Source organism: Fundulus heteroclitus, chromosome 24 (genome assembly GCF_011125445.2).
Source record: "Fundulus heteroclitus isolate FHET01 chromosome 24, MU-UCD_Fhet_4.1, whole genome shotgun sequence".
Taxonomy (NCBI): Eukaryota; Metazoa; Chordata; class Actinopteri; order Cyprinodontiformes; family Fundulidae; genus Fundulus; species Fundulus heteroclitus.
Window position 1 is genome coordinate 20,595,660 of NC_046384.1, and position 27,305 is coordinate 20,622,964.

Here is a 27,305-nt window from a genome sequence, read left to right on the forward strand (position 1 = left end):
ACAGATTGGTCAAAAATGTCCTATATAAGGAAACCAGTTGATTGCATCAAAGTCCCGACAAGCAGCATTCACTCCTGGAGAAGCGTAGAGCCACAGGAAGAGTCATCTGCATTGTACATGGCTTTGCTGCAATCCCTCATACTGAGCAAGCATGAAGCGACAGTGGGAAGAAAAACCACCCATTAACGGGAAAAAAAACCTCCGGCAGAACCGGGCTCAGTATGAACGGTCATCTGCCTCAACCAAAAGCATCCAAGGGGTGCTTTTGGTTGATTGATCATTAGATTTAAGAAAATAATAAAAAAAAAAAAGTTGCAAAGGCAGTCTTTGAGTTGATTTAGGTGTAAATGAAAATAAGCAGGTGGTGCAAAAAAGGCTATCCGAGGGTGATAAACCTCTCGTTTTGTTTTGGGATATTCTAGATGGTCAAGATCCAAATCAGCTAAACTTAGACATTATTGTGTTTTTACGTCATTTAATTTATGTATAATTGCTGCCGTTATTATATTGAAGGCGGCGCTCCGGTGAGATGAGCCTAAAACGATGCCGTCTGGCCTCCATGAGAAACTCCACTGTGATGGAAACCAAACTTAAATGCACCATCTCCATGGCGACACATGGAGCTGACATCATCATGGGCGCGGGGATGCTGAATGTGGATTTTCATTTGTGTAAAAAAAAAAAAAAAAAAAAAAAAACAATAGAACCCATATGCATCATTTCACTACTTTCTGTTGGTTTGTCCCATAAAATGTCAGCCTGTTTGGGGCTAGTGGTTGTAACGTGACAAACTATGGAAAAGGCACCATACATACAATCCACCTTGATGTAATTTACGCCAATCCACTGCATTTACTGCGATAGGATTCAACGCGTTAGAAGTCCTGCTGCATTTTGGCGCTTTAGCAAGACCGCAGGAAACATGAGCATAATTTCCCCTTGAAGCACTCAGTCACCGCCGAAGTTCGCAGCTGGTCGCCTTTCGTCAGCTTCATCAGAAGCACTTCTTTGCCGCTGAAACCAACAAAGCCTGGCCACTTCGAACCCCCGAGGATGGGAGAGCAGGTTCTTCTTCGTCGTGAAGTCCAGCTCGGCTCTGATGCAGTGGCCGCGCGGACAGGGAAGGCCGCTCATTATCTCCGTCACGATGGGACGCTTTCAGAAAGGAGGCTGCTCGCTTCCCCACAGACCGGTGCCTCAGCGCGCTGAGGCGGTTTGTCTCCGCCTGTGATCTAATAATCTCCACATTTCCACACAGCTTTCTGAGCAGCACAGATGTATCGTGTAACTCGCCGTGCCGCCCATCGTTCTCTGCTGTAAAGCATTTCATCTCGGGAGTAAGTTCTCAGAGGTCGTGGGCGCAGCCGGAGGTCGTCGTCGCCACACTTTTAGATCATCTGACGTGCATATGGCAGACCATGACTTGCTGTTCCAGCGTGTGACGGGGCAAGTTCCAGAGCGAGAGTTTACACCGGCGGCATCATCTGAGCTGGTTCAGGGGTGGCGTGTGACCTGGAGCAATGGCACCTGTGTTCTGATAATTGACCCTCCTCGTGTAAGACGTTGGTGGCGTCACTGTTTTACAGCGCGGAGGTTTCAGCCAAGGCAGCAACAAAGAAGTTAATAAGAGTCCTATCGCAGGTTAAAGGGATGATTTGAGTACCACGCTGAAGTTGTCACTCCTTTAGTGCTGCATGCGGGGAAGTTGTAAAACAGGCAATTAGTTTTTGTGGTGTTTTTACTGATGATCATCAATACAGGGAGTGTTGGAGTTCTGGCTACAATACACTCAAAGTGAGCCTGAATCTTTTTAGTACTTTGAGATTTGATGTCAGCAGGGTTTAACTGTGAATCACACATTGTAGATCTATTTATTATATATATATATATATATATATATATATATATATATTAAAGTTAGAAAGCAGTTAGAAACGTTGTCTTAGGGCAATGATTTGTTCCATTTAGCAAGTTTATTACTGCTGCAGAAGTATGTTTTTGTCCAACATCATCAGCCTCAAGAATTTCCCTCAGTGGCAGCCATGGTTAGAGACAGAAAGCTGTCCAAGGCAGTTACATTTTTGGAATTTGCCCTTACCAAGGCTCAGTCCAGTAGCTGCATCATGCTCCCGGCCACTGCTCCAAATTACATACTGATATCTTCGGTCACCAGGTCATTTTTAATAACGTGCAGAAGTGTTCATCTTCTATGAACTGTGTTAAAAAAGCGAGTCATTAGAGCCGCAATAACATCTCCAAAAAAAAAAAAAAAAAAAGTAGTGCGTGATCATGAAATATGATTTTTTTAAACTAATACAGTTCTGTGGCATGCATTTTTCACTCATGAACGTCACTTTCTCTTTTCTTTGAATAGGATCTGGGTCTGACTGGACCATTCTAACACATTAATCAGGGGCGGTTCTAGACCAAATTTACCAGGGGGGCCAAGGTGGGGCCAGTGTTTTTTCACAGGGGGACAGGACAAAAAAAATTAAACAATAAAATGGCAATATTTAACAGTGTAATAATATTAAGTGAGCCACTTGTGGCTCTGGAACTGCAGGTTTTAGACCCCTGATCAAGCAGATGAAAACTTTGCCCCCAGCTCAATACGGCTACACTGCAAAAAGGGAACACAAAGTAAGTAAAAAAAAATTAAATTTTGTGTATTTTTCCTTGATTTGAGCAGGTAAATAAGACTATTTGCCAATGGAACAAGATTTTTGCACTTAAAATCTTAAAATACTTCATCTCCATCATCTTATTTTAAGTGGAGCATATCTAATTATCTTATTTCAGGGGTAAAAATACTCATTCCATTGGCAAATAGTCTTGTTTAGCTATTCAAATCAAGGAAAAACACACTCGTTTCAAGAAAATTGTGTTTACTTTAAGTTCCCTTTTTGCAGTGTATAAAGCTAAACGTGAAACATCTTAATTTTTAAATTCTTCTTGGAGTAAAACTGTATAGGTAAAAAATAAAATGGGTCAAAGTGACCGATCAGTTATGGTTTCTTTGCCATTGCAAATAATTAGAAGAAGTGTATTTAATGTTATGTCTTTAGTACAGGGGCCATGACAGGGGCCAGGACCATTTCTACTGGGGCATGGGCCCCTGTTGGCCCCTGTCTAGAACCGCCCCTGACCTTAATAAGCTGTGGTGTAAATGTTTAATCAGCCTCGCTCCCCTGCACTAAGAGAATCCCCACAGCATGACGCTTCCACCTCCACATCACTATGGGGATGTTTACGTGTCATTTGTCTGACATGCAGCGTTTTGGATCATTTTGGTCTCATCTAACCAGGGCACCCTGTTTGCACCCCTACCTGGCTAATGGCAACCACTATACAGGCCTTCTTTGCTTTCTTTCAACAATGAGTTTCTTTTGGCCATTCCTCCATAATTTCATAAAGACCAGGTTTGTAGACAACACAGAAAATATGTTGTCCTGTTTACAGATGATCTAACCGGGCCTGTAGAACTCTGCTGCTTCTCCAGCGTAATCACGGGCCTTTCGGCTTTGCAGTCATTCCATACAGACCCAAAGCTGAAGGATTTCATGAAAAACAGAGCTTTGGGTACACTGCAAACTACAATCTAGCGTCTCTGATCCTTTTCACAAACAGCGGCAGCTCTAAAACCTCAAAAGCTCTGCTTTAATGAAGACGGGTCCACACTCAGGAATAAGTTAGAACCGGGTTTACTCACGGTGGTAAGAGGAAAAACATTATTCTGACAATGATATGTCATAATTCATGGAAACACTCAAGTGCTGAACTCCTGGGAGAAGAGGGATTGACAATATTTCTGCTTTTCCATGTTAACAATGCCCTCCTTTAAATACCAGACTAATACTGCAGTAGCTTTCAGACACCATATAAGTTTATAAGTTCTCACTTCTTCCTACCCCGTTTTGAGCATGATATGTTAACTGAAACAAAAATCTGTATTTTCTCTTCTTTCTTATGCACTTCTTGTTACTGTGCACTATTTTATTTTTATATTTGTATCATGTTCGAATAAATAAATAAATAAATAACACCATGAGAGCAAAAGGTTCCCCTCAGATGATCCGTCAAGAACAAATGGCTTTATTAATGGTTTAATTCTAATTTAATAAGATAGATAAGATAAGATAAGATAAGATAGTCTTTATTGATCTCACAATGAAGAAATTCACTAGTCACATGGATCAAAAGAATACCAAAAAAATACAAAAAGAAATAGGAATGGGCATATGATGTCTTATTTACATTCATAGTGTCTATTTATATATAAACATATATATATATATATATATATATATATATATATATATATATATATATATATATATATATATATATATATATATATATATATATATATATATACGCTTACATACATACGTACCTACACGTATATATATATATATATATATATATATATATATATATATACGCTTACATACATACGTACCTACACGTGTATATATATATATATATATATATATATATATATATATATATATATATATATAATATATATATATATATATATAGGATTATTGCACGGGTTGTAGTACAGTGTATTAAATAGATTATTGCACATTAGTTGTTGCACATTACTTATTTACAGTTATGGTAATATGGTTACAGTTATAGTGCAGCATTGTATAGTCTGATAGCAGCAGGAATGAATGACCTGCTGCTATCAGGTCATTCAACCTTGCTATATGTTGATATCCATGCTTATTTAGCATTACAGCGGTTTTAATGACTCAAATCCTACTTTGGTGAAAGATGGATATGTTTTTATCTGTAAGCGAGTGCAGTTCTCCGGCTGGCTTATTAGAACCCAGAGCGTGAAAGCGAGGTTAGGTTCCAGATGGCTTTACAGAACTGCTCCGAATGATGGCATCCTCAGAGACATAGCCAGTGGTCAAAGGTTGAGAGAATCAGATAAAGTCACAGAAATGCTTGGGGGGGGGGGGGGGGGGCTGTGAGCTCTAGGCTTGCTTTCACTTCAGAATGACGCGCTTTAGCCTGAACCCTTTCCGAGGGGTTACGGTACAGCTGAGGTCTTGTTTAATGTCTTTGATAAACTTCTGACCGTCAAGTATCTTGGGCACAATTTGCATTCCTCTGCCAGAAATTTAGCCGCATCTCCAAATCTCTATCAAAACTACAACAACAACAAAAAGGAGCAACATGTAATGGTGCATTTTATGCCTTTTAGGGTTTTGTTGATGCAGGCTTAAAAATCTTCTCACATGGCCCAAATCTTTGTACTCCCACAGGTGATCCTCATAGTGAAATTTACAGCTCCAGTCAAGCGTCTCCATTCTCCGCACAGAATACACCCAAAAAAAAACTCCTGTTTGGATTCACTAATGTTAGCGGTGCTAAATGCAAACATGAAATGCTAAAGATGGTTGAAAATATCAGCAAAATCCAGCGATGGGTGAAGGTTGTGCACTTTTCCTCTACCCCAGTTTTCTTCGTCTTTTTGATATTACAGGACCATCAGAGCAGATTAGTGCGTTTGATCTAACTTTAGCCGGTTTTGGCCCCCTGTTGTACGGCAATCCTGTGTTTGAGCAAAAAGTTCAGCCCGAGTCAATCTGCTGAACAAACGGTAATAATGAGGACACAGATACCCTGGTGTTGCATAAATCTTGAGCACAGTTGCACTGGACAGGGTGGCTGGTCTACAGGGAACTTGGATGAAGAGCTGGATCGCCTCCGACTGTCAGACCTTGCCACGGGGGAAAACATTTCTTTGTCATTCCTGTTCCTGCGCCCCCAATTACCTCATCGCTATCCTTGTACCTGATCCACAGCTCCTCTACACAGCTCTTCCAATCCATTCATGCTTTAAAAAAAACAAATGAGAAAACTAAAAATCAGATAAACTGGAACGTCAAAGGACAAGACCAAAGCACAATGTCTTGATATGATCAGTGTAGTCTCCCCAGGATTAGAACTGTAGAAAACATCAACGCAGCACAGCAGCATTTGTTTAAAGGTGTTGCAGATTCTAACGCACAGCGCTCTCACCCCCTCCCTGCGTCTGTCGGCTCCATTTTTTTTTACAGTAGGAGATTGTGTGCAGCATGCTGACTCCTCTCCTCACCGTGAACCGCGGGACTCTCTGTGAAGCAATGTGCTTTTCTTCTTAATCCCCTGACTCAAGTTCCGCAGAGCCCTTTCCCCGCTGTCCTTTGATGCCCCTCAAGGAGATCCTGCTCGTCGGCACAATCTCGGGCACATTCTGAACGCTTCACGATTCGCACCTTCGCCGAAGCCCTCGTGTTTGCACGCTCCAGTCCGTATGACCCCCGCAGTAGACGGAGCTGTCGTTAAAGCCGAAGATTTGACGTTTAGGCGATCCGACATCATCTTCGTCAGTGTGCGCTTCTTAAATGTGTTTCTGTCCTCTAGCGCATCGCAACACATCGGCCTTTTTTGTTTTTTTTTAAAGAAAACGATTGCCACGTTGTGGTTGTGATGTGACAAAATGTGACAAAAGTTCAAGGGGTGTGAATATTTTTCCAAGGTACTGTACAGTTCTTCTGCTTTTAAACCATAAGGCAATCTGAAACCCAAGTAGTCACCAAACATTAGCCTGGTGGTCTAATGAATGTCAGGAACTAATTAAAACATCTGTTTGATATGGTTGCGAAAGCTCCACCTTTAACGAAAATACAATCACTCGTAATAAAGTTTAAATGTTATTCTGCCAAATGTTTAACATAATCAGTTTAATTTAGTAATTCCTGCAACAATTTATTACATTTGGGGGAATTCAATTACTCTAAATAACTCTTTACAGACCTTTTTTTTTGTCAGCTGTGTTGAGCAACACAGTAAAGATTAGGATCATTTTGGTTAAATAATTTCCTCATCGCTTTTTTTTTTCAAATCACATATGGTGGTTTTAGGGAAATCCCAAGTTATATGTTATTGTTTTGGGTAGGGATGCAAGATATATCAGCACTGACATCGGCATCAGGCAATGTTAGTGGTTTTTTTTACATATTGTTATCGGTCCGATAAGTAAAACTGGGCCGATATTAACAACCTATGATTATTTCCATCTAGTTGCCCTTTGGGCAATTTTTCAAGAGAGGGAAGGGAGGGGGTTGGTCATGTGGTTTTAGTTTGGTCATGTGACACTGATGCATAGCAGCCAGGATTGTGGAGTTTTTAAATGAAACTAAGATGCAATGTCAGCAGTGTGGTAATTTTTCACGGTGTCGAAAGAAAACATACAAAAAGGAGCGTGTAAGTCTAGATTATAACTCACATTTAAAAATTCAGCTAGCATAGTTATTAATCAATACAAAACTGTGCACAATTTGACTGTCACTGAAGCGTAAACGTGTGCACACACACATCGGTACATATCGGTTATCAGACACAACAGCAATATTAATATCGGATATCGATATCGGCCCAAATTTTTAATATTGGTGCGTCCCTAGTTTTAGGGGTAATGATAAGGGGAATTTCACCGTTTTGCAACCCAACCATACTTTCCACATGCTGATGTCCAGATTGATGATGGTTAGCTTTTTCTGTTTCTATGGAAATAATTCCATTCTTCTGCATCTGTCCATCTCCTGGACATTATAGCTACATTTATAAAACCGGCCCGCTATGTTTTTCATATAAAAAGTGTGTCTTCTTTTCAGCCACTCTACCATAAAAGCCTAATTTGTAAAGTGCTGCACTAATAAATGCATTGGAGCTCATCTGTTACTGTCATAACAAATGGTCTTAATGGTTGGGTAAATGGATATATTTTTTTTCCATTTATATTTGATAAATTAGGGAAAAATGTTGTTTTGGTGTTTTGCTAGAAAGAGAGAGAGAGAGAAAAAAGCAGAGACCTAAGTTGAGTAAAAGATTCATCTGAGGGTAATTAACTGTAGAAGCTTTAAAATGTTTGGAAATCCCTGATTATTATTCAGCAGCAGATTCTAGGAATTACCTACAAAATGTGTTGTCACTGTCCATTTGTTTATAAGCTTCTATTTCTTTAAAGGTTGCAAATAAGCCCAACACTACATAACGTATGTTAAAATTGTGTGTTTAATTGGGATTATTTAAACAAAGCTCCAGATATTTAGTTGCCAGCACTTGTTCCATTATATATATTTTAATTATCTGAGTAAAATTTCCATTGTTTGCTCTTTTCTACCTAAAGGTGCTCTTTCAGTCTTTGGTCTAACAGTGATCCATAGGTCTGACACATGGTAAAAGCTCTCAGCTGCAAATAGAAAATATTACTGAAAATGTCACACTATAAATAGATTACAGTTGCTTGAGACTCGCTGATCCTCGCTGAGATTAGAGACTTTGTTTTTGCATCGCGTTTGAAACGTGTCGGACAAAATGTTTCCGTCTCAGACGCTGATGAGTATTCGGAAGCAGGAAACAATCCTTTTATTCAGAAGATAAACAGGATGGTTTCACTCTCAGAGCCGTCGTGTTTACTCATAAATGATGTCAAAAACGTTCAGTTTGCCGAAACCTAATGGTATGAGTAGTTTATTTCTACAGGTACAGAGTAAAAAAAAAGGTCATTTGAGAAAGTGAAACTCATGTTAGAAACGTTCATGCCACACAGACTTAACGTTTCAAGCATGCATGGAAAACTAAATTCAGCCTCTCAGAAAACTAGAATATTATATAAATTCAACCAAAAACAAAAATGTATGGTCCTTTCTATGTCTTTAGTACATGGTTTGGGCTCCTTTTGCATGAATTCCTGCACCAATGTGGCGTGGCATGGAGACAACCAGCATGTGGTTCTTCAGAGGTGTTCAGCAGGCCCACGTTGCTTTGGTCTGCCTTGTTGGGTCTGGTGTCTCTCATACTCCTCTTGACAATACGCCATAGATTCTCTATAGAGTTCAGGTCTGGCCAATTTGACGGGCAATCAAGCCCAGTAACACCCTGGTCATTGGACCAGTTTTTGGTACCTTTGACATTCTGGGCCGGTACCAAGCCCGCCTGAAAAATGAAATCAGCATCTCTATACAGCTTGTTTGCAGAGGGAAGCATAAAGTGCTCTGAGACTTCCTGGTAGATGGCGGCATTGATTGTGGACTTCAGAAAACCCAGTGGACCAGAACCAGCAGATGACATGGCACCCCCAAATCAACACTGACTGCGAAAACTTCACACTGGATTTAAAGCAACGTGCATCTGTGCCTCTCCACTGTTCCTCCATACTCTGGGAACCTGAAAACAGGACTTTGGACCACTGTGCAACAGTCCAGTTCTTTTTCTCCTTTGCCCAGGTAAAACGCTCCTGATGCTGTCCCTGGTTCAGGTGTAGCTTGACATGAGGAATGCAACATTTCCATCCCATGTGTAGGATTCCTCTGTGTGCGTGGCTCTTGCCGTGCCGACTGAAGCTCCCCCAGATTCTGGAATGGATTGCACCTAATAATCCTCTTAAGGCTGCAGTTCTCCCTGTTGATGGTGCACCTTTTCCTTCTATTCAACTGTCTATGAATATGCTTGGACACAGCATTCTGTGAACAACCAGCTTCTTCAGCAGTGAGCTTTTGTGTCTTCCATTCCTTGTGAAGGGTGTGAAGGGACTCTTCTGAACATCTGTCCAGCCAGCGGTCTTCTCCATGATTGTGTCGCCTACTGACCCACACTGAGACCATGTAGAGGCTCAGCAGACCTTTGCTGCTGTTTAACAAGCTTATTGAGGTGCAACGCCATGACTTTCCAATGAGTAAAATTTTCACAATATCCTGAGACCCTGAATTTTGGAGTTTCATTATCTGTCAGCCATAATCATCAAAATTACAAGAAATAAAAAGGCTTGAAACAATTCACTGTGTGTAATGACTATGATACGAGTTTTGCTGTCTGACAGACGAGGTTTATTATTTTCGTTATTTGTGGACCTTAATATGATTTTGGTTAATGAGTCATGCCCTACAAATTTCTATTACCCTATTCCCTGTTTAGTAGATACTACAGGGCCAACATATAGAACAATTATCTCAGTTTTTCAGAGTTGAATATTACCAACTGCACTTTCTTGCATAGTATTCATGCATTTATATCTGGATTTTGATTGGGCCTTTTAATTACATGAACATGTTTTGATGTAAACCATCCAAACTAGACAAGACTTTGGCAGCGTCTAAAAGGTTTTCACTGGAAATCTCCATGTATCTTCCCATCATCTCTGACCATCTCCACATCATGATGCTTCCCCCACCTTTCACGATGACAGTGGTGCATACACTGTTAGTTTTCAAGTTAAAGTTTTGGTTCAGTCTGACTTGGGCGGACTCGTCGGTAAATCGAAGCTAAACTAGCCAAGACAAGCTCACTTATTGGGCTGCTTTTCCAAAGTGGGGCTACATACTGATAATCTAATGTTGAGCTAAAATAAACTGCACATGATGCCATGATCAAAGTGTTCAAAAAAGTTTCTCTCTGTACAAATTACCAGACCTTGTGTTTTAAAGTTTATTCTGCTCAAAATTCAGACTCACTAAACCCCCGGTTTTTTTTTGTGTGTGCGTTTACCTTCTCCAAGGTCAGTTTCAGCACTGAACCTTAGCCCGGAGCGGTCATTGCTTCTTTAAAGTTTCACAGTGGACATGCATCGCCCTGGTACTGATTGTATTTCACACGTTGTCCTCCTACCAGCGACATCATGTAGACGTGTTAACAAGGTGCTAACTAGGAAGCAGGTTTTAAAATAGAATCACCTGTTACCCATTACTTTCTGTCGGTTAATCTTCAGTACAGGACACGACATTTGTTTGACAGCAGAGAAAAGATCTCATTTGTTTGGGCTCATTTTCTGACGCACTTTGATAATGTCACGATCTCAGACTTGGAGAGCCGTTCTGCTTATTGCTGTGCTCGTATGATATCATTTCATGTACTTGGTGACTTGCTCTAGAGTAGTTTGTTACTACTAGAATGTTCCACACAGGAAGCCAGACCCAGTGGTGAGTGATGAAGCAGCTCAGGTTGTTTGCCTGAAGTAGTTTGGGTTTGTATGGCTCCAAAATGGAAAACTTGATCATTTAAACCAGTTTTTTTAGATTTACTTGCAGTGTCCTTTTTTTTTATACAGTGTCACATTGGTTACCAGCATAACCCTCCTCACACAATTAAAAATCTTTTTGTGATTGTTTAGGTAAACAATTACCTTCCTGCACATCTGATACTATGCTATAAGAATTTTCAAATGAAGCTAAGCCAAACTGTACATGTCAAATATTTATTTATAGTATACATATGCCTATACAGCTGTTGCTAATGCTAATGCTAATCAGGTGTCTCAATAATGACACAATCAAAACTTATCTTAATCTCATGTTATCTTATGCAGTAGCTCTGTCTGCACTAGTCAAAATTAACCTTGGTATAGTGAATCCTTGGTGTGGTTTCAGCTGAGAAAAACCTGACATACATTCTGATTCATTATTATGACCAACTTGGGGGAACTCAAGAGAACTTAACTTCCATCTTCAGATGGGCAATTGAACCTTTATAATATGAAAAAAATAAGCCTAAAACAAGACTGTGTACAGCTTTTATCTCACTAAACACGATTCATAGACAAGACAGGATTTGATCTGTGCTAATATATGCCTCACCCTAACGCAGAGAGGACTCATTGTTCCAGCAATTCAAGTCCTTCATGTCCTGAACATGCAAAGCAGCCCCAGACTGTCACACTACCACCACCACGTTTTTTTTCTACAAATGCACTTTTGTAGAAAACCCCAGATGTCATGCCTTGCAATAAGTTCAGTTTTTGTCTCAGTCAACAGGAGATTCTTGGAATCAAGATGTTTTGATGAAATGTGAGACCGACCTTTTAGTTGTCTTCCCTCAGTCTGTCTCTTTCTAATTGTTGAATCGTGAACTCTTGTGTGACTTCCTGGATGAGTTGCCGATATACTCTTGTAGTTATTCTGGGAAGCTGACATTTTCTAGAAAGATTCTCCACTGTTCTGTGTTTACTCTATATGGACGATGGCTCTGAATGGAATTTCTTCAGACCAGAGCATAATGTAATGCTTTTTGAAATGTTCTACCTCACTTAATGTCGTCAGGTATTCCTTTTTCTACAAGTCAGCAATCAGGGCTGAGTGGAGCATGTGAAACTGAAATATCTGATAATTACAGTTAATTCATGATTTAACAAGCCTGTAATAATATTTTAACATGGGGACAGGTTGATTGGAACAACTCAAGATATTTTTGTCTGATATTAAAATTAGTTTTGATCTGAAACATTATAGTGACAAAGAAGAAAGAAACAAACTTTTAAGGGGGCATTCATTTTAACAGTTCAGTTTTAGTTTTAATGTAAACCTCTGAGTCTGCATTTTTTCCTGTATAAACTGAATTTCCCAGGATATGGACGGTGCTATACAATTACATTATGCCTTCCGTTCAAAAGCTGCTGCTATTACACTTACACAATGAAGTCACCCTTGCATTTTGCATTGTAATTGAATTTTGGTGTTTTGCACTCATCGAAACAAGTCATTATTTGTATCTTATCTAATGTTTTTTCCTTTTTAACTCTCCAGTGTAGACTGTCTGGTTAAAGTTGTTTAGGTTTGATTGAATTTACTCTTGTGAAATATGTCTACAAGAAGATAAAGGAAGATTGAAGAGCAGATCCAGTGGGGGAGGGGCAGAGCTGGGTACATGAGTGAGCAGAAGGAAAGTGGGAATAAAGTGAGCATTAACCTTTTAAATGTGTGTTTGAGGAATAAAATGTGCAGATTAATGTGAGGTGAGAAAAAAGATGGAAGCCAGGTACAGCTGTTGATTTGTTTCCCCCCCTGTGTTATAAAGAGAGCTGCTTGTTTATGGGAGCTGTCACCTGTTTTAAACCCACAGATAAGAATGATTACTGTGTGTCTTTAGGATGAAAATTAAGCAGGTTATTTATTACTTTTTAAGGAGATGTTTGGAAGACAAATGTGACTGTCGCCAGTTCTTATGAGCCGGAGAAAAGGTGGCATAAAGGGCCTCGCTCAGAGATGTATCCGCGTTATCGAAACTGCTTTGATTTTCTCTGTGTCTCTTGAGTGCAATCAGTCTGTTCGGTTGCTTTCCCTGTGCCTGAAATACAACGTAAAAGCTTCCGATTTTATAAATATTTGAATCTTTATAAAATGATGTATCATTGGGCAAACCAGAGCAGTTCTGAAAGCAGTCAGGGGATGTGGATGTGTAAGCTCATAAACTGTGCTTGCTTCATTTGCTGCTAAGGAACACCTCCCTGTCTGTCACACCATCACTTCTCAATCCTTGCAGAAAGTCTTTCTGTGCAGTCCAGCATAGTGTTGTCCTGGCAACCGTTGCAGGAGCTCTGGTGCATCTTTGGAGCTCTAACATCCCCCCCCCCCCCCCCCTCCCCTCAATTTGCTACCATTCAGGCTTAAATAAGGAGAGCAGAACAATGTCCTGTTTTAATAAAGAAAACTTGAATTTTCTTCTGTGGAAAACAGACAAACTTCCAGATTTTAACAACTGGATCATTGAGATGCTCTTAAAGCTGCAGCTAGAAGATTTAAATATAGTGGAGTGATCATTCTCATGCATACATTTCACCTAATTTATATAAACCTTTGTCTAAAAGTTCAATTTTCTATTGATATTGATCATTCTGCAGATATTTATTACAAATATTGTATTAATGAGTTACTATATTGAATATTCGAGGGATTGAGTAATTCTTCCTACTTGTCGTGCACCAGAATCAAAAACCAGAAACTGACATGGTTGTTGGATACCGACAACCCAAAATGTTCCTCCTTTAACTCTGGACAAAGGGATCCTCATAACGAGGCTGCTCCCGGACGAGCCCCCACTTATGTTACGACCCCAAAGGTCTAGGGGTTCAGGGGAGGTAACATAAAAGTGTCCAGAGAAAAGTAGTATAATAAAAATGGTGATTTATTACAAAAAGAATGGGTTTTAACAAACACAAAACAATACAACCCAGTTTAACACAAAATAAAGGTCACATAATCTTAACAGTGCTTAGGGTAAATTAAATTACTACATGTTTAACCAAACTAGGAAGCACAACTAATTCAAAATGAGCCCAAAACAATCACAAACACCAAAGGTGGGGGAACAGCTTAACAAAAGCCACTTCCTACTAGCTGTCCCCAAAGAAGGAATGAGTGCTGGAGTCTTTTATACTGCTGCAGGTGGGTCTCATCAGCAGTCAGATTGGCATGGTAGTCCTCTGCTGGTCCAATGAGGTTGCAGCTTCTCTGCAGCCTCCTTACAGCCAATCAGGTAGATGTTACGTCACAGTGGATTTGCATTTACAAACAAGCCTCCTGCACAGCCTCCATAGGCCAGGGGCCGTAACAATGAAGACAGACAATATACTTATTAATGCCTTGCAAATGTACTTTTTTCACATTAGTCACAGAACGATAGACTTCTTTGTTATTTATGGAGAGTTAATGTGAAAGATTACTTTGGAATGAGGTAACTCCTGGAGGCAATTGTTTATTTAGGGGTATTGGAGTAAACAGACTTGAATACAACACATTCTACACCCTAACAATTGTTGTCCTCGTTCTGAAAAGGATCCTTCTCCTTCCACTTCACAGCCCTGCTTAACCTTGTGTTGGTCTAGCACTAAAATCCCAACAGAGTATTCTGTTGGGATTTTACTCAGAAGTTTGTGATTGTAACGTGACAAAAACGGGTAAAAGTTAAGTAGTTTCTTAAGTAGCTGTCCAGCAGCTGAATATATTGACATTAATTTGAAGGAGTTTTGTTGGTTCTTGTACTTCAGCTTTTTACTCACAAAAACAAGGCTAGACAAGTTCAAAACGAGACTTTTATGTTTACATGCTATAACGGTGTAATGTGAAGTATTTCCTCCCCGTCTGAACTATGCCACCCGTCAGCTCACTGTTTTAACCTCGGCTTGTTGCGATAAGATCTTTGACAGCTGCAGCTTAGCTGCGCCTGTGAATAATGTAGGCCACTCTGAAGTTGCGTCTATGGATTAAACTCTCACACGCTGCCATTATCTGATGATATTACACCAACTAGAGGGTAAACAGTCTGACAGCCCCCTCCTCCAACCTGCTCTGGTTCAATTTCCAAACTGAAGGAGGAGCTCAGTAACCCACCCACCATTCAGAGCAATACACCAGCGGCTCCATGCAAATCAGACACCATGCCTTTGGTGCATGTTTAACATTCATCCCTTTGTGTGATGTGACTACCGTGAATTTCTGTGGTACTCATTCATTTTAGATATGAAAAAAAAGCATAACTGGACGAACAGGTTTTAACATCTTCGGCCCATCGGACTCATTCATTGGTCAGATTAAACCCTGCTCTGATTGTTTCCCTTCATTTTATATTAGTAATTGTATATTGGATTTTGCAACCTCACACAGTGCTGTGAAAAACCTTCTTGTATTTATGCAGTTTCTGTGTGTGCAACATTTTTTTGATAATCTGTGACAAAGAGCAATAACAGAAGGAAGCTGTATGGCGGCTAATACTTTTTCACAGCCCTGGATATTTTGATGTTATTTCAGGATTGCTGCTGCCTACTAGTCTGTTTGACTGTTTGAATCAAATGAATCAAACATCATGGGAAATCCTACGCTTAGAAACTGGGCCCTCTAGAGTTACCGTCTGCTAAATGCCAGGCCAAGATCAGCGCTCTGTTGCGCCAGAGGCAACACTTTGATGGAGACCGAATCAACAAGCGCTCAGAGTGAGAAAAGACTGCCGCTGGTCTGTCATAAAAAGAGATTACAACCAGCAAAAAAGAACATTGTCACATTGTAAAGGCACTGGACCATGATGGTCCAAGCTTATCTTTAGATTATACAATTATTATGTAGAAATGTTAAAATATTCTTCAGTTTGTTGACTTTTTATGAGACTGATATGCAGATTTTGGAGGTTTCCCCCTTATTTTTTTAAGGGAAATTGTTTCAATAGTTTCAATCGGTAATCTAAAGTGCTTTACAGGGGGGAAAAAAGGTTAAAAAAAAAAACAATTACCAAAAACAAAAACTTTCAAATCCACATTTCAAACTGTTAAATAAGATATGATAAATAAGACATACATCGAAAGCCTTTTTTTTTTTTTTTTTTTTTTTTTACAGAGACCAGTGAACACACCATTGTGTAACCTATGCCGATTTGTTTCTTTTGGCAGGAAATTCTTTACTGTGGCAATGTTAAGAGCGTTGTATCTAGGTTTAGTAAAGTACATTAAGTGTTTGTTGAAATTCAAGTCTGATTCCCTGCATGGTCTGTAGTCTTTAGCCTGCTTGAGTTTAAAACATGGAATTTTAGAACAAAATTCATGACTAGTAATTTCTTCATCAAATCCGAGGAATTTCTGAACAATTTCTCTTATTGGTATTATAGAAACAATGATTAATTATTATTCATGCCATAATAATACAAGGTTGTCATTAGTATGGGATATGCTGTAATGCTATATAATCTGAGCTAGAGGGTGGGAAAATTGCCCTTAAATGGAACCTTGTTCAAAAACGTTGACCTCCAAAAATAGATTCCCTCGCCTGGACACAAAGGACAGGTGTCTTTGGTCATTAAATGCATCGTTGCTCAACAGAAATATAGCCTAATTGCACTGTCTAAATATTCACCACATAAAACATTTTTTGAGCTTCAATGGACAAAGAGCACCCTTAACGCAACGTGAATTGACAGAAAAGTTCACATTTTGCTTCGCTCTATTCACAGTTTTGCTCCGCTTTATTAGCCCGATTCGTGCCGTGCGAATTGCTCGAAACGTGTCGTTCACATCATGGAGCGTTAATTCGTACTTGAACGCATCTTTTCATATCGATATTTGAACGTACCTAAAGAGTGTCCCATACAGGAAAGTACGGGACATCCCAGCTAATTCAGGACAGTTGGCAACCCTATGGTAGATTCCTTCTAATGTCGTGTACAAATCTGAAATTCACCACATTGCTGAATGACCACGTTTAACAAACTTCTACACCAAATTTAGCAGAGGGGACCAGGGTGGAGCCAATGTTTTTTTCATGAGGACACAGAAGAAAAGATTGGGGGAATAAACTAAACAGGTCAATATTTCATCGTTTGATATATTAAGTGAGCCAAAGAGCCAATTGTGGCTCTGGAACAGCAGGTTGCAGACCCCTGATTTTATCTCAATATGGCTGGAGCTAAAAGTGAAACAGCTTAATTTGTAAATTATTGTTGGCGTAAAACTGTAAAGGTAAAAACTACAATCAGTTACGGTAGCTTTGTCAGCATATATCATTGTAAGACATTTATTTAATATTGTGTGTTTAGTACAGGGGCACTGGCCCCTGTTAGCCACTGTCTAGAACCGCCCCTGAGCTGATTTCATTTCTTCTCCTGTTCTGACCACCGTTTTCTCCTATACCCAAGAAGGGTCTACATCATAATTCCCTTTTCGCTAAACAACTGTGCATATAGGAAAAAAGTCTGTAAAACAGGGTTTTACTGTTTTTAAAACAAAAATTAGTTGAACTTGACATTTTAAGATCATGGTTACTGATGCTAATTACAAATATCACTGTGTGTATTCCCTAGTACTTACTTTGTTTTCTGAGATTTCAAAATGTCTGCCAACATTTCCACATCCAGTGGGTTTTATGACAGCAGTTGAATAATAAAAACAGAAAACAAAGCAACTTTGTTGTGTTCAGTTTTGTCAGCCAGATGTCCCCAAAAGGTGGATACAAATTAGTGTCCTGTGACTTCTTTTTGCCATCAGAACGTTATGTACAAAGCAACCGCTACTGCAAAATTACAAAATGGGAAATGAGCACCTGTGAGTGTCAGGCTACCTGTTGTAGAAACCTCATAAAAAGCAAACACGCCTCCATTAAAAAAACTACCACTTCCCTGTAAATCACTTCTTACGCCCATGTTCTGCTTCTGACTTCCATGTCAAACATCTCACTGGTATTGAAAATGGCTAAGTAATGACTCTGTGGCGCTATGGTGTAGTGCATATATTGATAAAAAAAAAATAGATTGCATTGGAGAGGATGGATGACTAGGGATGGGATGAAGCCGGCAGATTCTGGTCCCTAGCCGATTTCTTGGTTCATCTCTAATCCTCTTCTTCTAAACTGAGAAATATAGACTAGTCAGTTTACTTTAAAAAATATATATCTCAGATTTAGCTTAGGTACCACAGCCTAATTATCTATTATTTGTGAAGGAATCATTTCTTTTAGGTTTGCACAGAGACTCTGTGACCTGTTAGCTATTTTCTATGAGCTTCTCGCAGTTTCCATTTCCAGAGCGCTGCTAGGTCCGATTACTCATAAACTGAAGTAGCTTCTCACCCTCTGTCAGCAGAAGTGACTGACTCAGCCACATGCTGACACCGGGTCAGAGAGCGAGCTCAAGAACGTATTTGACGACAATTAACCTCAGCGAGCTGAGGATGCGGAATGTTTCACAGGCAAAGAGAGAGAGAGAGAGAGAGAGTGACGGATAGGGAAATAAGGTGAGAGATGTCACTATAACGCCCCAAAGTGCTACATCTTTGTTCTGTCGGCAAATGTTGCACTCGTCTCCGCGTGTGACCGAGGGTGTGAGAGAAAAGGAACCAACGCGACGGACGTGACGGTGGGTCATCGTTGCGTTGCAGTTGCTCTGCTACAATAAACGAACCCGAGTCGGGCTCCGTGGCGGTCGTTGATTGTGCAAATAAAAAAATCCGGTGACATTTCCAGGATCTTGAAAGCCGAGCTCCACTCGCCATGCTATCTGAGCACGCACTGTAATAGTCAATAAGTCATATCGCCTCAGTTATTTCAAGTTTGCTCGGCGTTCAAAATGATCCAGTGTAGAACTGTGGCTTATATATTGGAAAAACTCGATGTGTGCTGGAACCACTAAACAATTGTTATGCAGCTATTCTGATCGCCGCTTATCTGATTATGGACACATATAAATCTATATATCAAATCACCCAATGCATTAAACTGCTACTTGAACACATTCATAATTTGTCTAGAACTACGTGCAACTTTAAAAAGTGAAACCAAGATATCAGGTTTCTGGTTATATTTTTGTTTATTTTGCAGTTATCACACACTGAGGGGAAAAAAAAGCAAATGGATTGCCCATCTGAGATATTTTTGCTTTTTAAAACTGTTTAGTTTGGTTAAATCTATTATTTAGGTCTTGGTCAATACAACTGAGCTGGCTGAGCTCACTCCAGCGTTATTAGCTAAATGAGCAGTAACCGGGCCTGCCACATTTCCCTGAAACACTTTTGTTGCTCCAGCGAAGGCTTTCACTAATTCATCACCCCCCCCGACACAGGCGGCAGAGATAACCTGTTTGTTCATACGGCAAGATTTAATTTTGCTCCACTGATGCAGCGGAGATTCAAACAAACCCGGCAGTTCTCAACAGCACGTATTTACGAGCTGAGCAAACACAATGAACGTCTAACACACCCACTGCTAATAAACAGTTCGAATTATCTCTTCTAGATTATGTTGACTCATTTTTCCATGTTTGAGTTTATTTAACAAATTCATTTTGGAGTAGTATGTTCTAATTATTTAGAATTTCAATTTTCTAAATCATTAGAGATTCTGTTTAGCTCTTATATATTGATGTTTTTAAAAAAGTACTGTTAGGTTTTAACCAGCAATACATAGTAAATAGCTTTGCATCGATGATTCTGCGTAGAAAGTGGGAAAAATGTACCATGGAGCTGAGGTAATCGGGGAGGGGAGTTTATGGTCGTGGGTTTTGCTCCTTTTTTTTTTGTTTGTGTTGCCTGAGCTGTAATTAAGAAGCAGCTCAGTGGGAACAGTTGGCTGCTGAGGTAACGGCGTCCTCATCTGAACTTTGTCCCCTGCTCCAACAGTTGTACGCCTGCTAATCCTCACTCCAAGGTGATACTGGGCCATGTAATGGGAAGCTGCAAGAACAATTGCTGCTTCTTAGAACTCAGTTCAATTAGACCCTTAAAAAAAATGCTGAAGCCCTATTCCCTACCGTCACCGCCTTCTACCATTTACCATTTAACAGTATTTGTTAAATGGTAAATGGACTGAACTTATATAGTGGTTTTCCGGTCATACTGACCATATAAAGCGCTGTACACGCGCACACATTCATACACCGATACGCAGCTCAGTAGGCAACGGGGGGTTAAGTGCCTTGCCCAGGGGCACATCGACGTGTGACAGGTTGACGTATTCTGTTACAAAGCGAGATGCACCCTCAAGAAGTCAGTTCTGCATCAACTGTCATTGGTTCTGTCTAAATGAACACGTGCGACTTCAGGGGGCTCAATAAGCCTCGTCACCTAGGATGCATAAGCCTTTGGTGTACTTTGGAGAGCCATCTTTCATCTTTTTACATCTAGAGTGATGTGGATATATACTTTGATTTGCAAAACTGGTAAAACTCAGTTATACTGCATGAAGGGCATCTGTGAGCATTAAAACTAAGTCTTGCTACCAATTCTTACAGGATTTAGCTTTGAACTTTGACTGGGCACCTTCTATCACCTGAATATACTTTGATTTAAGCCTAGGGGTGTCAAACTCATTTTGGTTGAGGGGCCGCATACAGCTTTATCTGATCTCAAGAGGGCCACACGACTAAACTCATTGCAAGATTAAATAGAACTAATAAATGTGGACTTGTTGATTTTTATATTAAATTAATTTCACTTTTACACAATATATTATAAATAACCTCAGCGTTTTTAAGAAAAGTATGTGCAATTTCAACAATACTTTTACTCAGTTAAACATTTACTTGTGCATTATGCATAAGAACTGATCACAGTGATTATACAATGTTGAAAAACATTTATTCACATTTTTGGAACTTAAAAACACTGTCCTGCATGACAAAATACATTAAACAGATAAAAATTAAGAAATGATTTACATTTTTAAACACCTGAAGCTTAATCTGCTAATTAAAACACAGCGCCCCTCGTGGACAATACAGGAACTGCATATTTTCAATTAAACGAAGTACATGTTTTTTTAAATAATTGTTTTATCATTCTCTTCCTTTTATCTCCTCTTTCTTTTACCTTTTGTTTTTTTTTCTTCTTGTTCTTCCTTTCCTCTCCTACTTTCCCATTGTAGTGTCCATATAATTTGAGATATTCCCCACATGAATCATAATAAAACTATTCACATTCATAAATCAAGCGGAGCACTATACTGCTCCACTTGTGAAAGTCAAATCTGATGAGCTCTTTTTGGCATTAAGACAACAATTATTATTGCCACATTGCCAGACAGGACACTGTTTTTTTTTTTATATATATATATATATAATGATAATGCATATAGCCACAGGGCCGGACTAAAGTGTTCGGCGGGCCGGATCCGGCCCGCGGGCCGTATGTTTGACACCCCTGATTTAAACTCTTCCACTGCAGCTCAGGGTGTATGTTTAGGGTTGTTGTCCTGCTTGAAGGTGGACATTCACTCCAGCTGACTCTCCAACCAGCTTTCTTTCAATTTATAGGTCCGTCTATCTTCCCATCAACACTGACGAGCTTCCCTGTCCCTGCTAAAGAAATTCCTCCCCTCCGCAGGACGCTGCCCCCGCCACATTTCAGCATGGGGTCTGTGTGTTGATGGCATTTTGTACACAAGTTGCATCTAGCGAGGGTGAAGCCAATAATCTTTTGTTTAGAAGGATAACAACTAAGTCACCTAAGTGCCTGATAATAATGGATTCCAAAGAGGCGACCCTCGGCTCTGCTTTGCTCCGAAAACATCAAAGAGCTCCTTAACCCGCTGTGATTTGGCATATTTAGTGTTCGCACTTGATAACACGCTGCGCCGTCATCCTGCTGAGCCATCTGCGTGGCGACAGATTACCAGGTAGCCCTGTTAATCCGGGTAGGAAGCACTGCATCAGCAAGGAAAGCGAAGCCGAGCGGAAAAGGTTTCAATCGATAAGTCCTGCGTTTCCTTTCCCGGGGCTTAAAGCCTGACCTTGACGCGCCAGGTGACTACAGCAACGTAGCAGCAATGCAGAAACATTATGTGGGATTCCTTTCTGTTCCTCGCCCGGGACGGTGTAAAGATTGGCAGCTCCGTGTTTATCAGCCGACTTTCACCTTGCTAAAAGTTTGACTTCTCTCCGCTCCATGAAGGAACCTCCACTCAGCACTTCCTGCCATCCGCTGAGGCTTAGACGGCAGAAAATATTGTTGTTATTGTTCTTCCATCCATGACTGCAGGATTGAGTGTGCAGAAGAATGCCCCCATCCCATCCCATCCACCACTTCCTCTTAATTTTTGACGTCATTAAAGAGGTACATTGTCACCCGACACGTCATTAAACCACGGCATCTCCCTGGAAACGTTCCAGCCGGAGACGGCCCCCGGCCCGAAGTTGTTTTAGTGCCGTTCAGAGGCGCTTTCTCTCATTACACCGCAGCATGTAAACCAGCTCCATCGCCTGCATATTAGATTCACTTGGACAGGGAACATTCTGCTAATTAAGGCTGCTGGCAGGCCGCGTGCGGGCGAGCGACGTAAACGCGTTTGCATGAGGATCTCCGCGCGCACGTGTGTGTGTGTGGCCCCGACCCTTTCCCGGGGCAGGATATGCAGACGAGCAGGCAGGAAGAAATTTGCATGGGGAGCAGCAGCGCCGGGGAGCTGTTTGATCTGTGCGGTTTTAACGCGTCAGGCCGTCTTCCTGCAGAGAACCTGAGCGGCTATTTTATTTCTCGGATACAGGATGAAGGGGAGGCAGATTAGGGCCGCCGGGGGGGAAACGGGGGGAAGTGAGTAGAATAACAACAGATAAATAAAACAAGTGCAGACAAGGGTAACTTAACAGGGGAATATAATAGACAGCCTGCGATATGGAGACGAAGAAAGCTTGTAACTTGAGGATTGAATCAGAAGGAAGTTTGGATGCAGAGAAATGATGGAAAACGAGAAGGAAACGGGGAAATATATCAAAATAATTTACATTAGCAATCTAAGTTTTACTCCAAAGTTCCTCTGTTCAGATGTGAGGAGCTCGTTGTCGTTTGGAGCGGAAGTTTTAACAACTTGTTTCTTTTTTTTCTGTTTTATAAATGAGTTAACTTTATTCAACCTATTTGATTTCCCCTCCCCTTTGCAGTGCCTATAAAAAGTATTCATAATACAACATTTTTGTTTCTCACATTAGAGCCACTTTTCAGCAAATCTGAAAAGTGTGGCCTGCATTTCTATTTGGCAAAACAGAAACATCAGTTTTGCAAAATAGCTTGAGCTCAGCCGGACTGCTTGGATAGCTTTTGTGCACAATAGTCTTGCCCCAGATTCTCGACAAGATCTGGTCTTCGACATTATAGGCTCTGGTTTTTGCAACAAAATGTGAAACAGGTCAAGAGGTAAAAATATTGCCAAGCTCTGCCTTTCCACATTTTCCATCTTTGTAATGCTTCTATTTGCTTCTCTTCTGGCCTTTCAGGCAGATCAACCCTTTGAAGCTCAAAATGAAAGATTTGCTTCTCGGAGTAATAACCAGAAAGCATGAAACTTTATTCAAAACGAATTCGGTCAAACTTGATTCATACTTCACATTTTTATCGTAGCTGCTCTGCTGATATAATCACACAAACCTCAAATAATACAATTTCTCATGGGACTGTTTTAACTGACACTAAACCAACTGTTTATAGCATAAAACAGCTGAACATGATATGAAGGGAAACACAGCACTGATCCTCTCATCCCTATAATGTCTCTAATCCCTATATTGTCTACAGAAGATCAACCCTTATGTTTTATTGAATGTAATGCCAAGCGCTTATGAATTATAAATGTGGATTGATTCCAGTCATTCTATTTAAAGATGGCGTGTTCCTATGCATGGGCCCACAAACTCAGATTACTTTTAAAAGTTTACATCTTTGTTTTGAAAGGGGGTGTTGTCCTAGTGATTAGAGCAGGGTGCAAGTTCCCTGGTTTGAATCCCACAGGCTGCCACTCTGCCACAAATCTGGTCTTCACAGAAGAGTTGCAAGAAGGAAGACGTTATTGAAAGAAACCCATAAAACCTATAAGTTTTAGGTACCGCAGCATATGGACAGTAGTTGCTGTACAAATCTTTTTAACCACATTTAAAGCACCCCAGAATGTTTTCTTCACTCACCTATAGAACCGTGATTTTTAGCAATAACATTGTTGTGTCTATGCTCTGTCTTCTGTAACCCCCAGTCGGTCGAGGCAGATGACCGTTCATACTGAGCCCGGTTCTGCTGGAAGTTTTCCTTCCCGTTAATGGGGAGTTTTTCTTCCCACTGTCGCTTCATGCTTGCTCAGTATGAGGGATTGCCATTACCTGATCCATTGACGCTGTATCCTGCATATATGGTCCAGATTTTTGCAGTAGTGTGTGACATATTCACTGTCTGATGCCCTTTTAGCATAAAACAGAATGCACTTCAAGGAGCCACTTTTCCGACGGTGCTTTGTTGTTCGTAGGCCTGCAACTGAAGTGCATGCTTTTACAAAGACGTCTGTGTTTGCAAATGTCAGGTTGAAAGAATAAGATTTGTATTTGTTTGGACAGGCATGTCAATGCAAATGTGGGATTGTACGTGCCCTCAAACAATAATATTGGACAGTGGGGATAGCCTCTGCAGGTTGGTATTTACACAAAGTGCTGACTCTTGTGAATTTTCTCGGTTTGATGCTTTTCTGGGTTCTCTGAACCAGTTGTCATGCTTGTTGGTGATTTGATACCGGATAGAGATCTTATTTTGTTTTCTTGGAGGTGGTACCGAATGCAACAAATGAGAACATTGGCTTCTCCCCTGAGCCCGTTCTTGTTTCCATGGAGATGGTCATCAGTTTAATTTGCAAACAATGTGACTCAAATGATGAAATGTTGAAGGAGTTGCCGTATTGAACCCTCCTTAAACTTTTTCACACTTTGCCCCAGTTTGTTTAAAACTCTGGAGTGTTATTTAGTTCTTGATCTTTCAAATGAAAATAGAGCTTTTAATTTCAGAGTTCACGTAGTTCAGTCCGCGGCTTCCAGCTGTGCTGAGTGGTTTCCACTAAATCCATGAACATATTGTAAAATCTCTAAAACGGTCATTGTATTAGTCTTTCCAATTGCTGCCAATTCATCGTGCTCTGAAAATGGTTAGGTTATGATATTAGGGTATCTGCTTGGACGGATATTGGGATAAATAATATCAAGACGGGTGGATCAAGCAGTGTTCTTGGTTTCATATGTTTCCAACAACTCAGAGCAGCTTCCCTGTTGGTGCTGAAGGAAAGCATCCCCACAGCATGATGCTTCCACCGCCACACACCTCTGAGGCTTTCACATTGGAGCTGTCAATTCTGGGATTAAATGTCTACTTATTGGTGGCGTCTGAAGAAAATTTTGCTTTACTTATTTTCATTTTGGAGTATTATAGCAAAGTAAGGTGAATACCAACAGTGAATCATGTTCTTTCCACTTATGCTGCTTTTTGTTTTCTAAAATTGCAGTAAAAGAAAATGTTTGGATGCAATGTGTCAAAATGTGAACAGTTTATTAAGCTAAAGCTGTGTGCACTGTGGTTGGAAGGTTTTCATTCAGCATATCGGGGACTCTTACTGTTCCTGACAAACTATATCAGCAAAGAGAAGATCCTTTGGCTTTCGGCTCCTTTTTGCACAAATGAGATGAGCTGTGTTAACACCTACCCCCCCCCCCCCCCCCCCCCCCCCCTCCCACTCTCGACCGAAAATAATGGCTGGATCCATTCATGGCGGCAATGATTTACTATTAGGGCCAACAAGCTGCTTAGCCCAGCAGAAGTGCAGCTCCCCGAAACATAAATCAAACCCCGGCCTGGTGAAACTGTTGCTTTAGGGCGCATCCTAAAACGAGACTCTGGACCAGTGGAATACAAGAAAATCACATAAGACTGGGTTTCTACAATTAGTCTGTGTGTTTGTCACGTCTGCTTTTGTGCACTCACACACACACACACACACACAGTGTGTCAGAAGATCGTAGGGATGTAGTTGTGTATGCAGCGGTTTGTCTGTGTCCCCCCCCCCCCCAAGTAAAGAATGGCAGTGGGCTGGGTGCCTGCTGGGTGAGCTATAAATAGCACTGTGGTGACAGCAAGACTGAGAGCCTAATGCAAGAAGGAGCATCTTCCAGAAATGTCCATGTAGGTTTTTTTTTTTAACCTGGCATATATTTTTCTGTTGGCTAAAAACCTGGCTGAAGCACCTGCACAAGCAACAAAGGGCTACTACTTCTTTCCTTTTCTCACAAGTTGAATGGATTCTTGCAGCCCTTAATGACTCACAGTCCATTGTTAAAATACAGTGCTATTCAAAGGTACGCAGGCAGCCCCCTCACAAACACACACACACACACACACACCACTCATGCTTTTTACATATTTTTGGTTACATTCCAAACTGTATTTAAAAGTTTTTTTAATCTTGAAGCAAGAGGCATGGAAGCCATGGAGACCAAGGAGCTCTGCAAACAAGTCAGGGACGAAGTTGTTGGGAAGTACAAGTCAGGGTGGGCTTATAAAGAAATAGATCCAAATCCTTGAAGATCCCCTGGAGCACCATCAGATTCCTTATCTTTAAATGGAAAGCACATGATACCACAACATAATGCCAGGAGAGGGCGTTAATCAGAGAAGCAGCACAGAGATCAAAGTTAACTCCGAAATGGCTGCAGAGCTCCACAGAGACCGAAGGATGTGTCCACAGGACCACAATACGCTGTACACTCCATATAACTGGGCTTTATTTAACGAATGAAGGTGCTCTGGTCAGTTAAATCCAAAATTTAACTCTCAAACAGTCCACTGTAATTCGAGGGTGTGATGAAACTAAACAGGAAAAATACTTTTTCAAGCCTCTATATTCACCCCATTTGTCAGGAACCACATTCTTCAATATGTTTTGCTGCTTATTTTGAATAACATGATGCCCAATTATGAAGCTGGAGGAAAATGAGGCTTGCTTTCCTGCATTTTTTGCAACCAAAAATCTGGATTTGCATTCACACTCCTTTTTACTTTTGAGAAGTGTCCGGCCGAGTCAGGGTTGCATTTATCAGATTAGCAGCCAAGAGGTCTTGGTTACTCAGGAGGAGCTGCAGATATCCGTAGCTCGTGTGGGATCATTTCCTCACACAAGAAGTATTAATTGGGGACTCCAGAAATCGGTGCACATGACAAATGTGGAAGAAGTTGAGACAAAATTTTAAATGTTTGGCATACAGGACTGTCT

The 27,305-nt window shown here is 40.6% G+C and overlaps 1 protein-coding gene across 5 annotated transcripts in view; it reads left to right on the plus strand.

Annotated features, from left to right (window-relative positions):
• The window catches only part of LOC105935462 (potassium voltage-gated channel subfamily H member 7), a 104,705-nt gene that overhangs the window by 3,750 nt on the left and 73,650 nt on the right, over positions 1-27,305 (plus strand). The window lies entirely within an intron of this gene.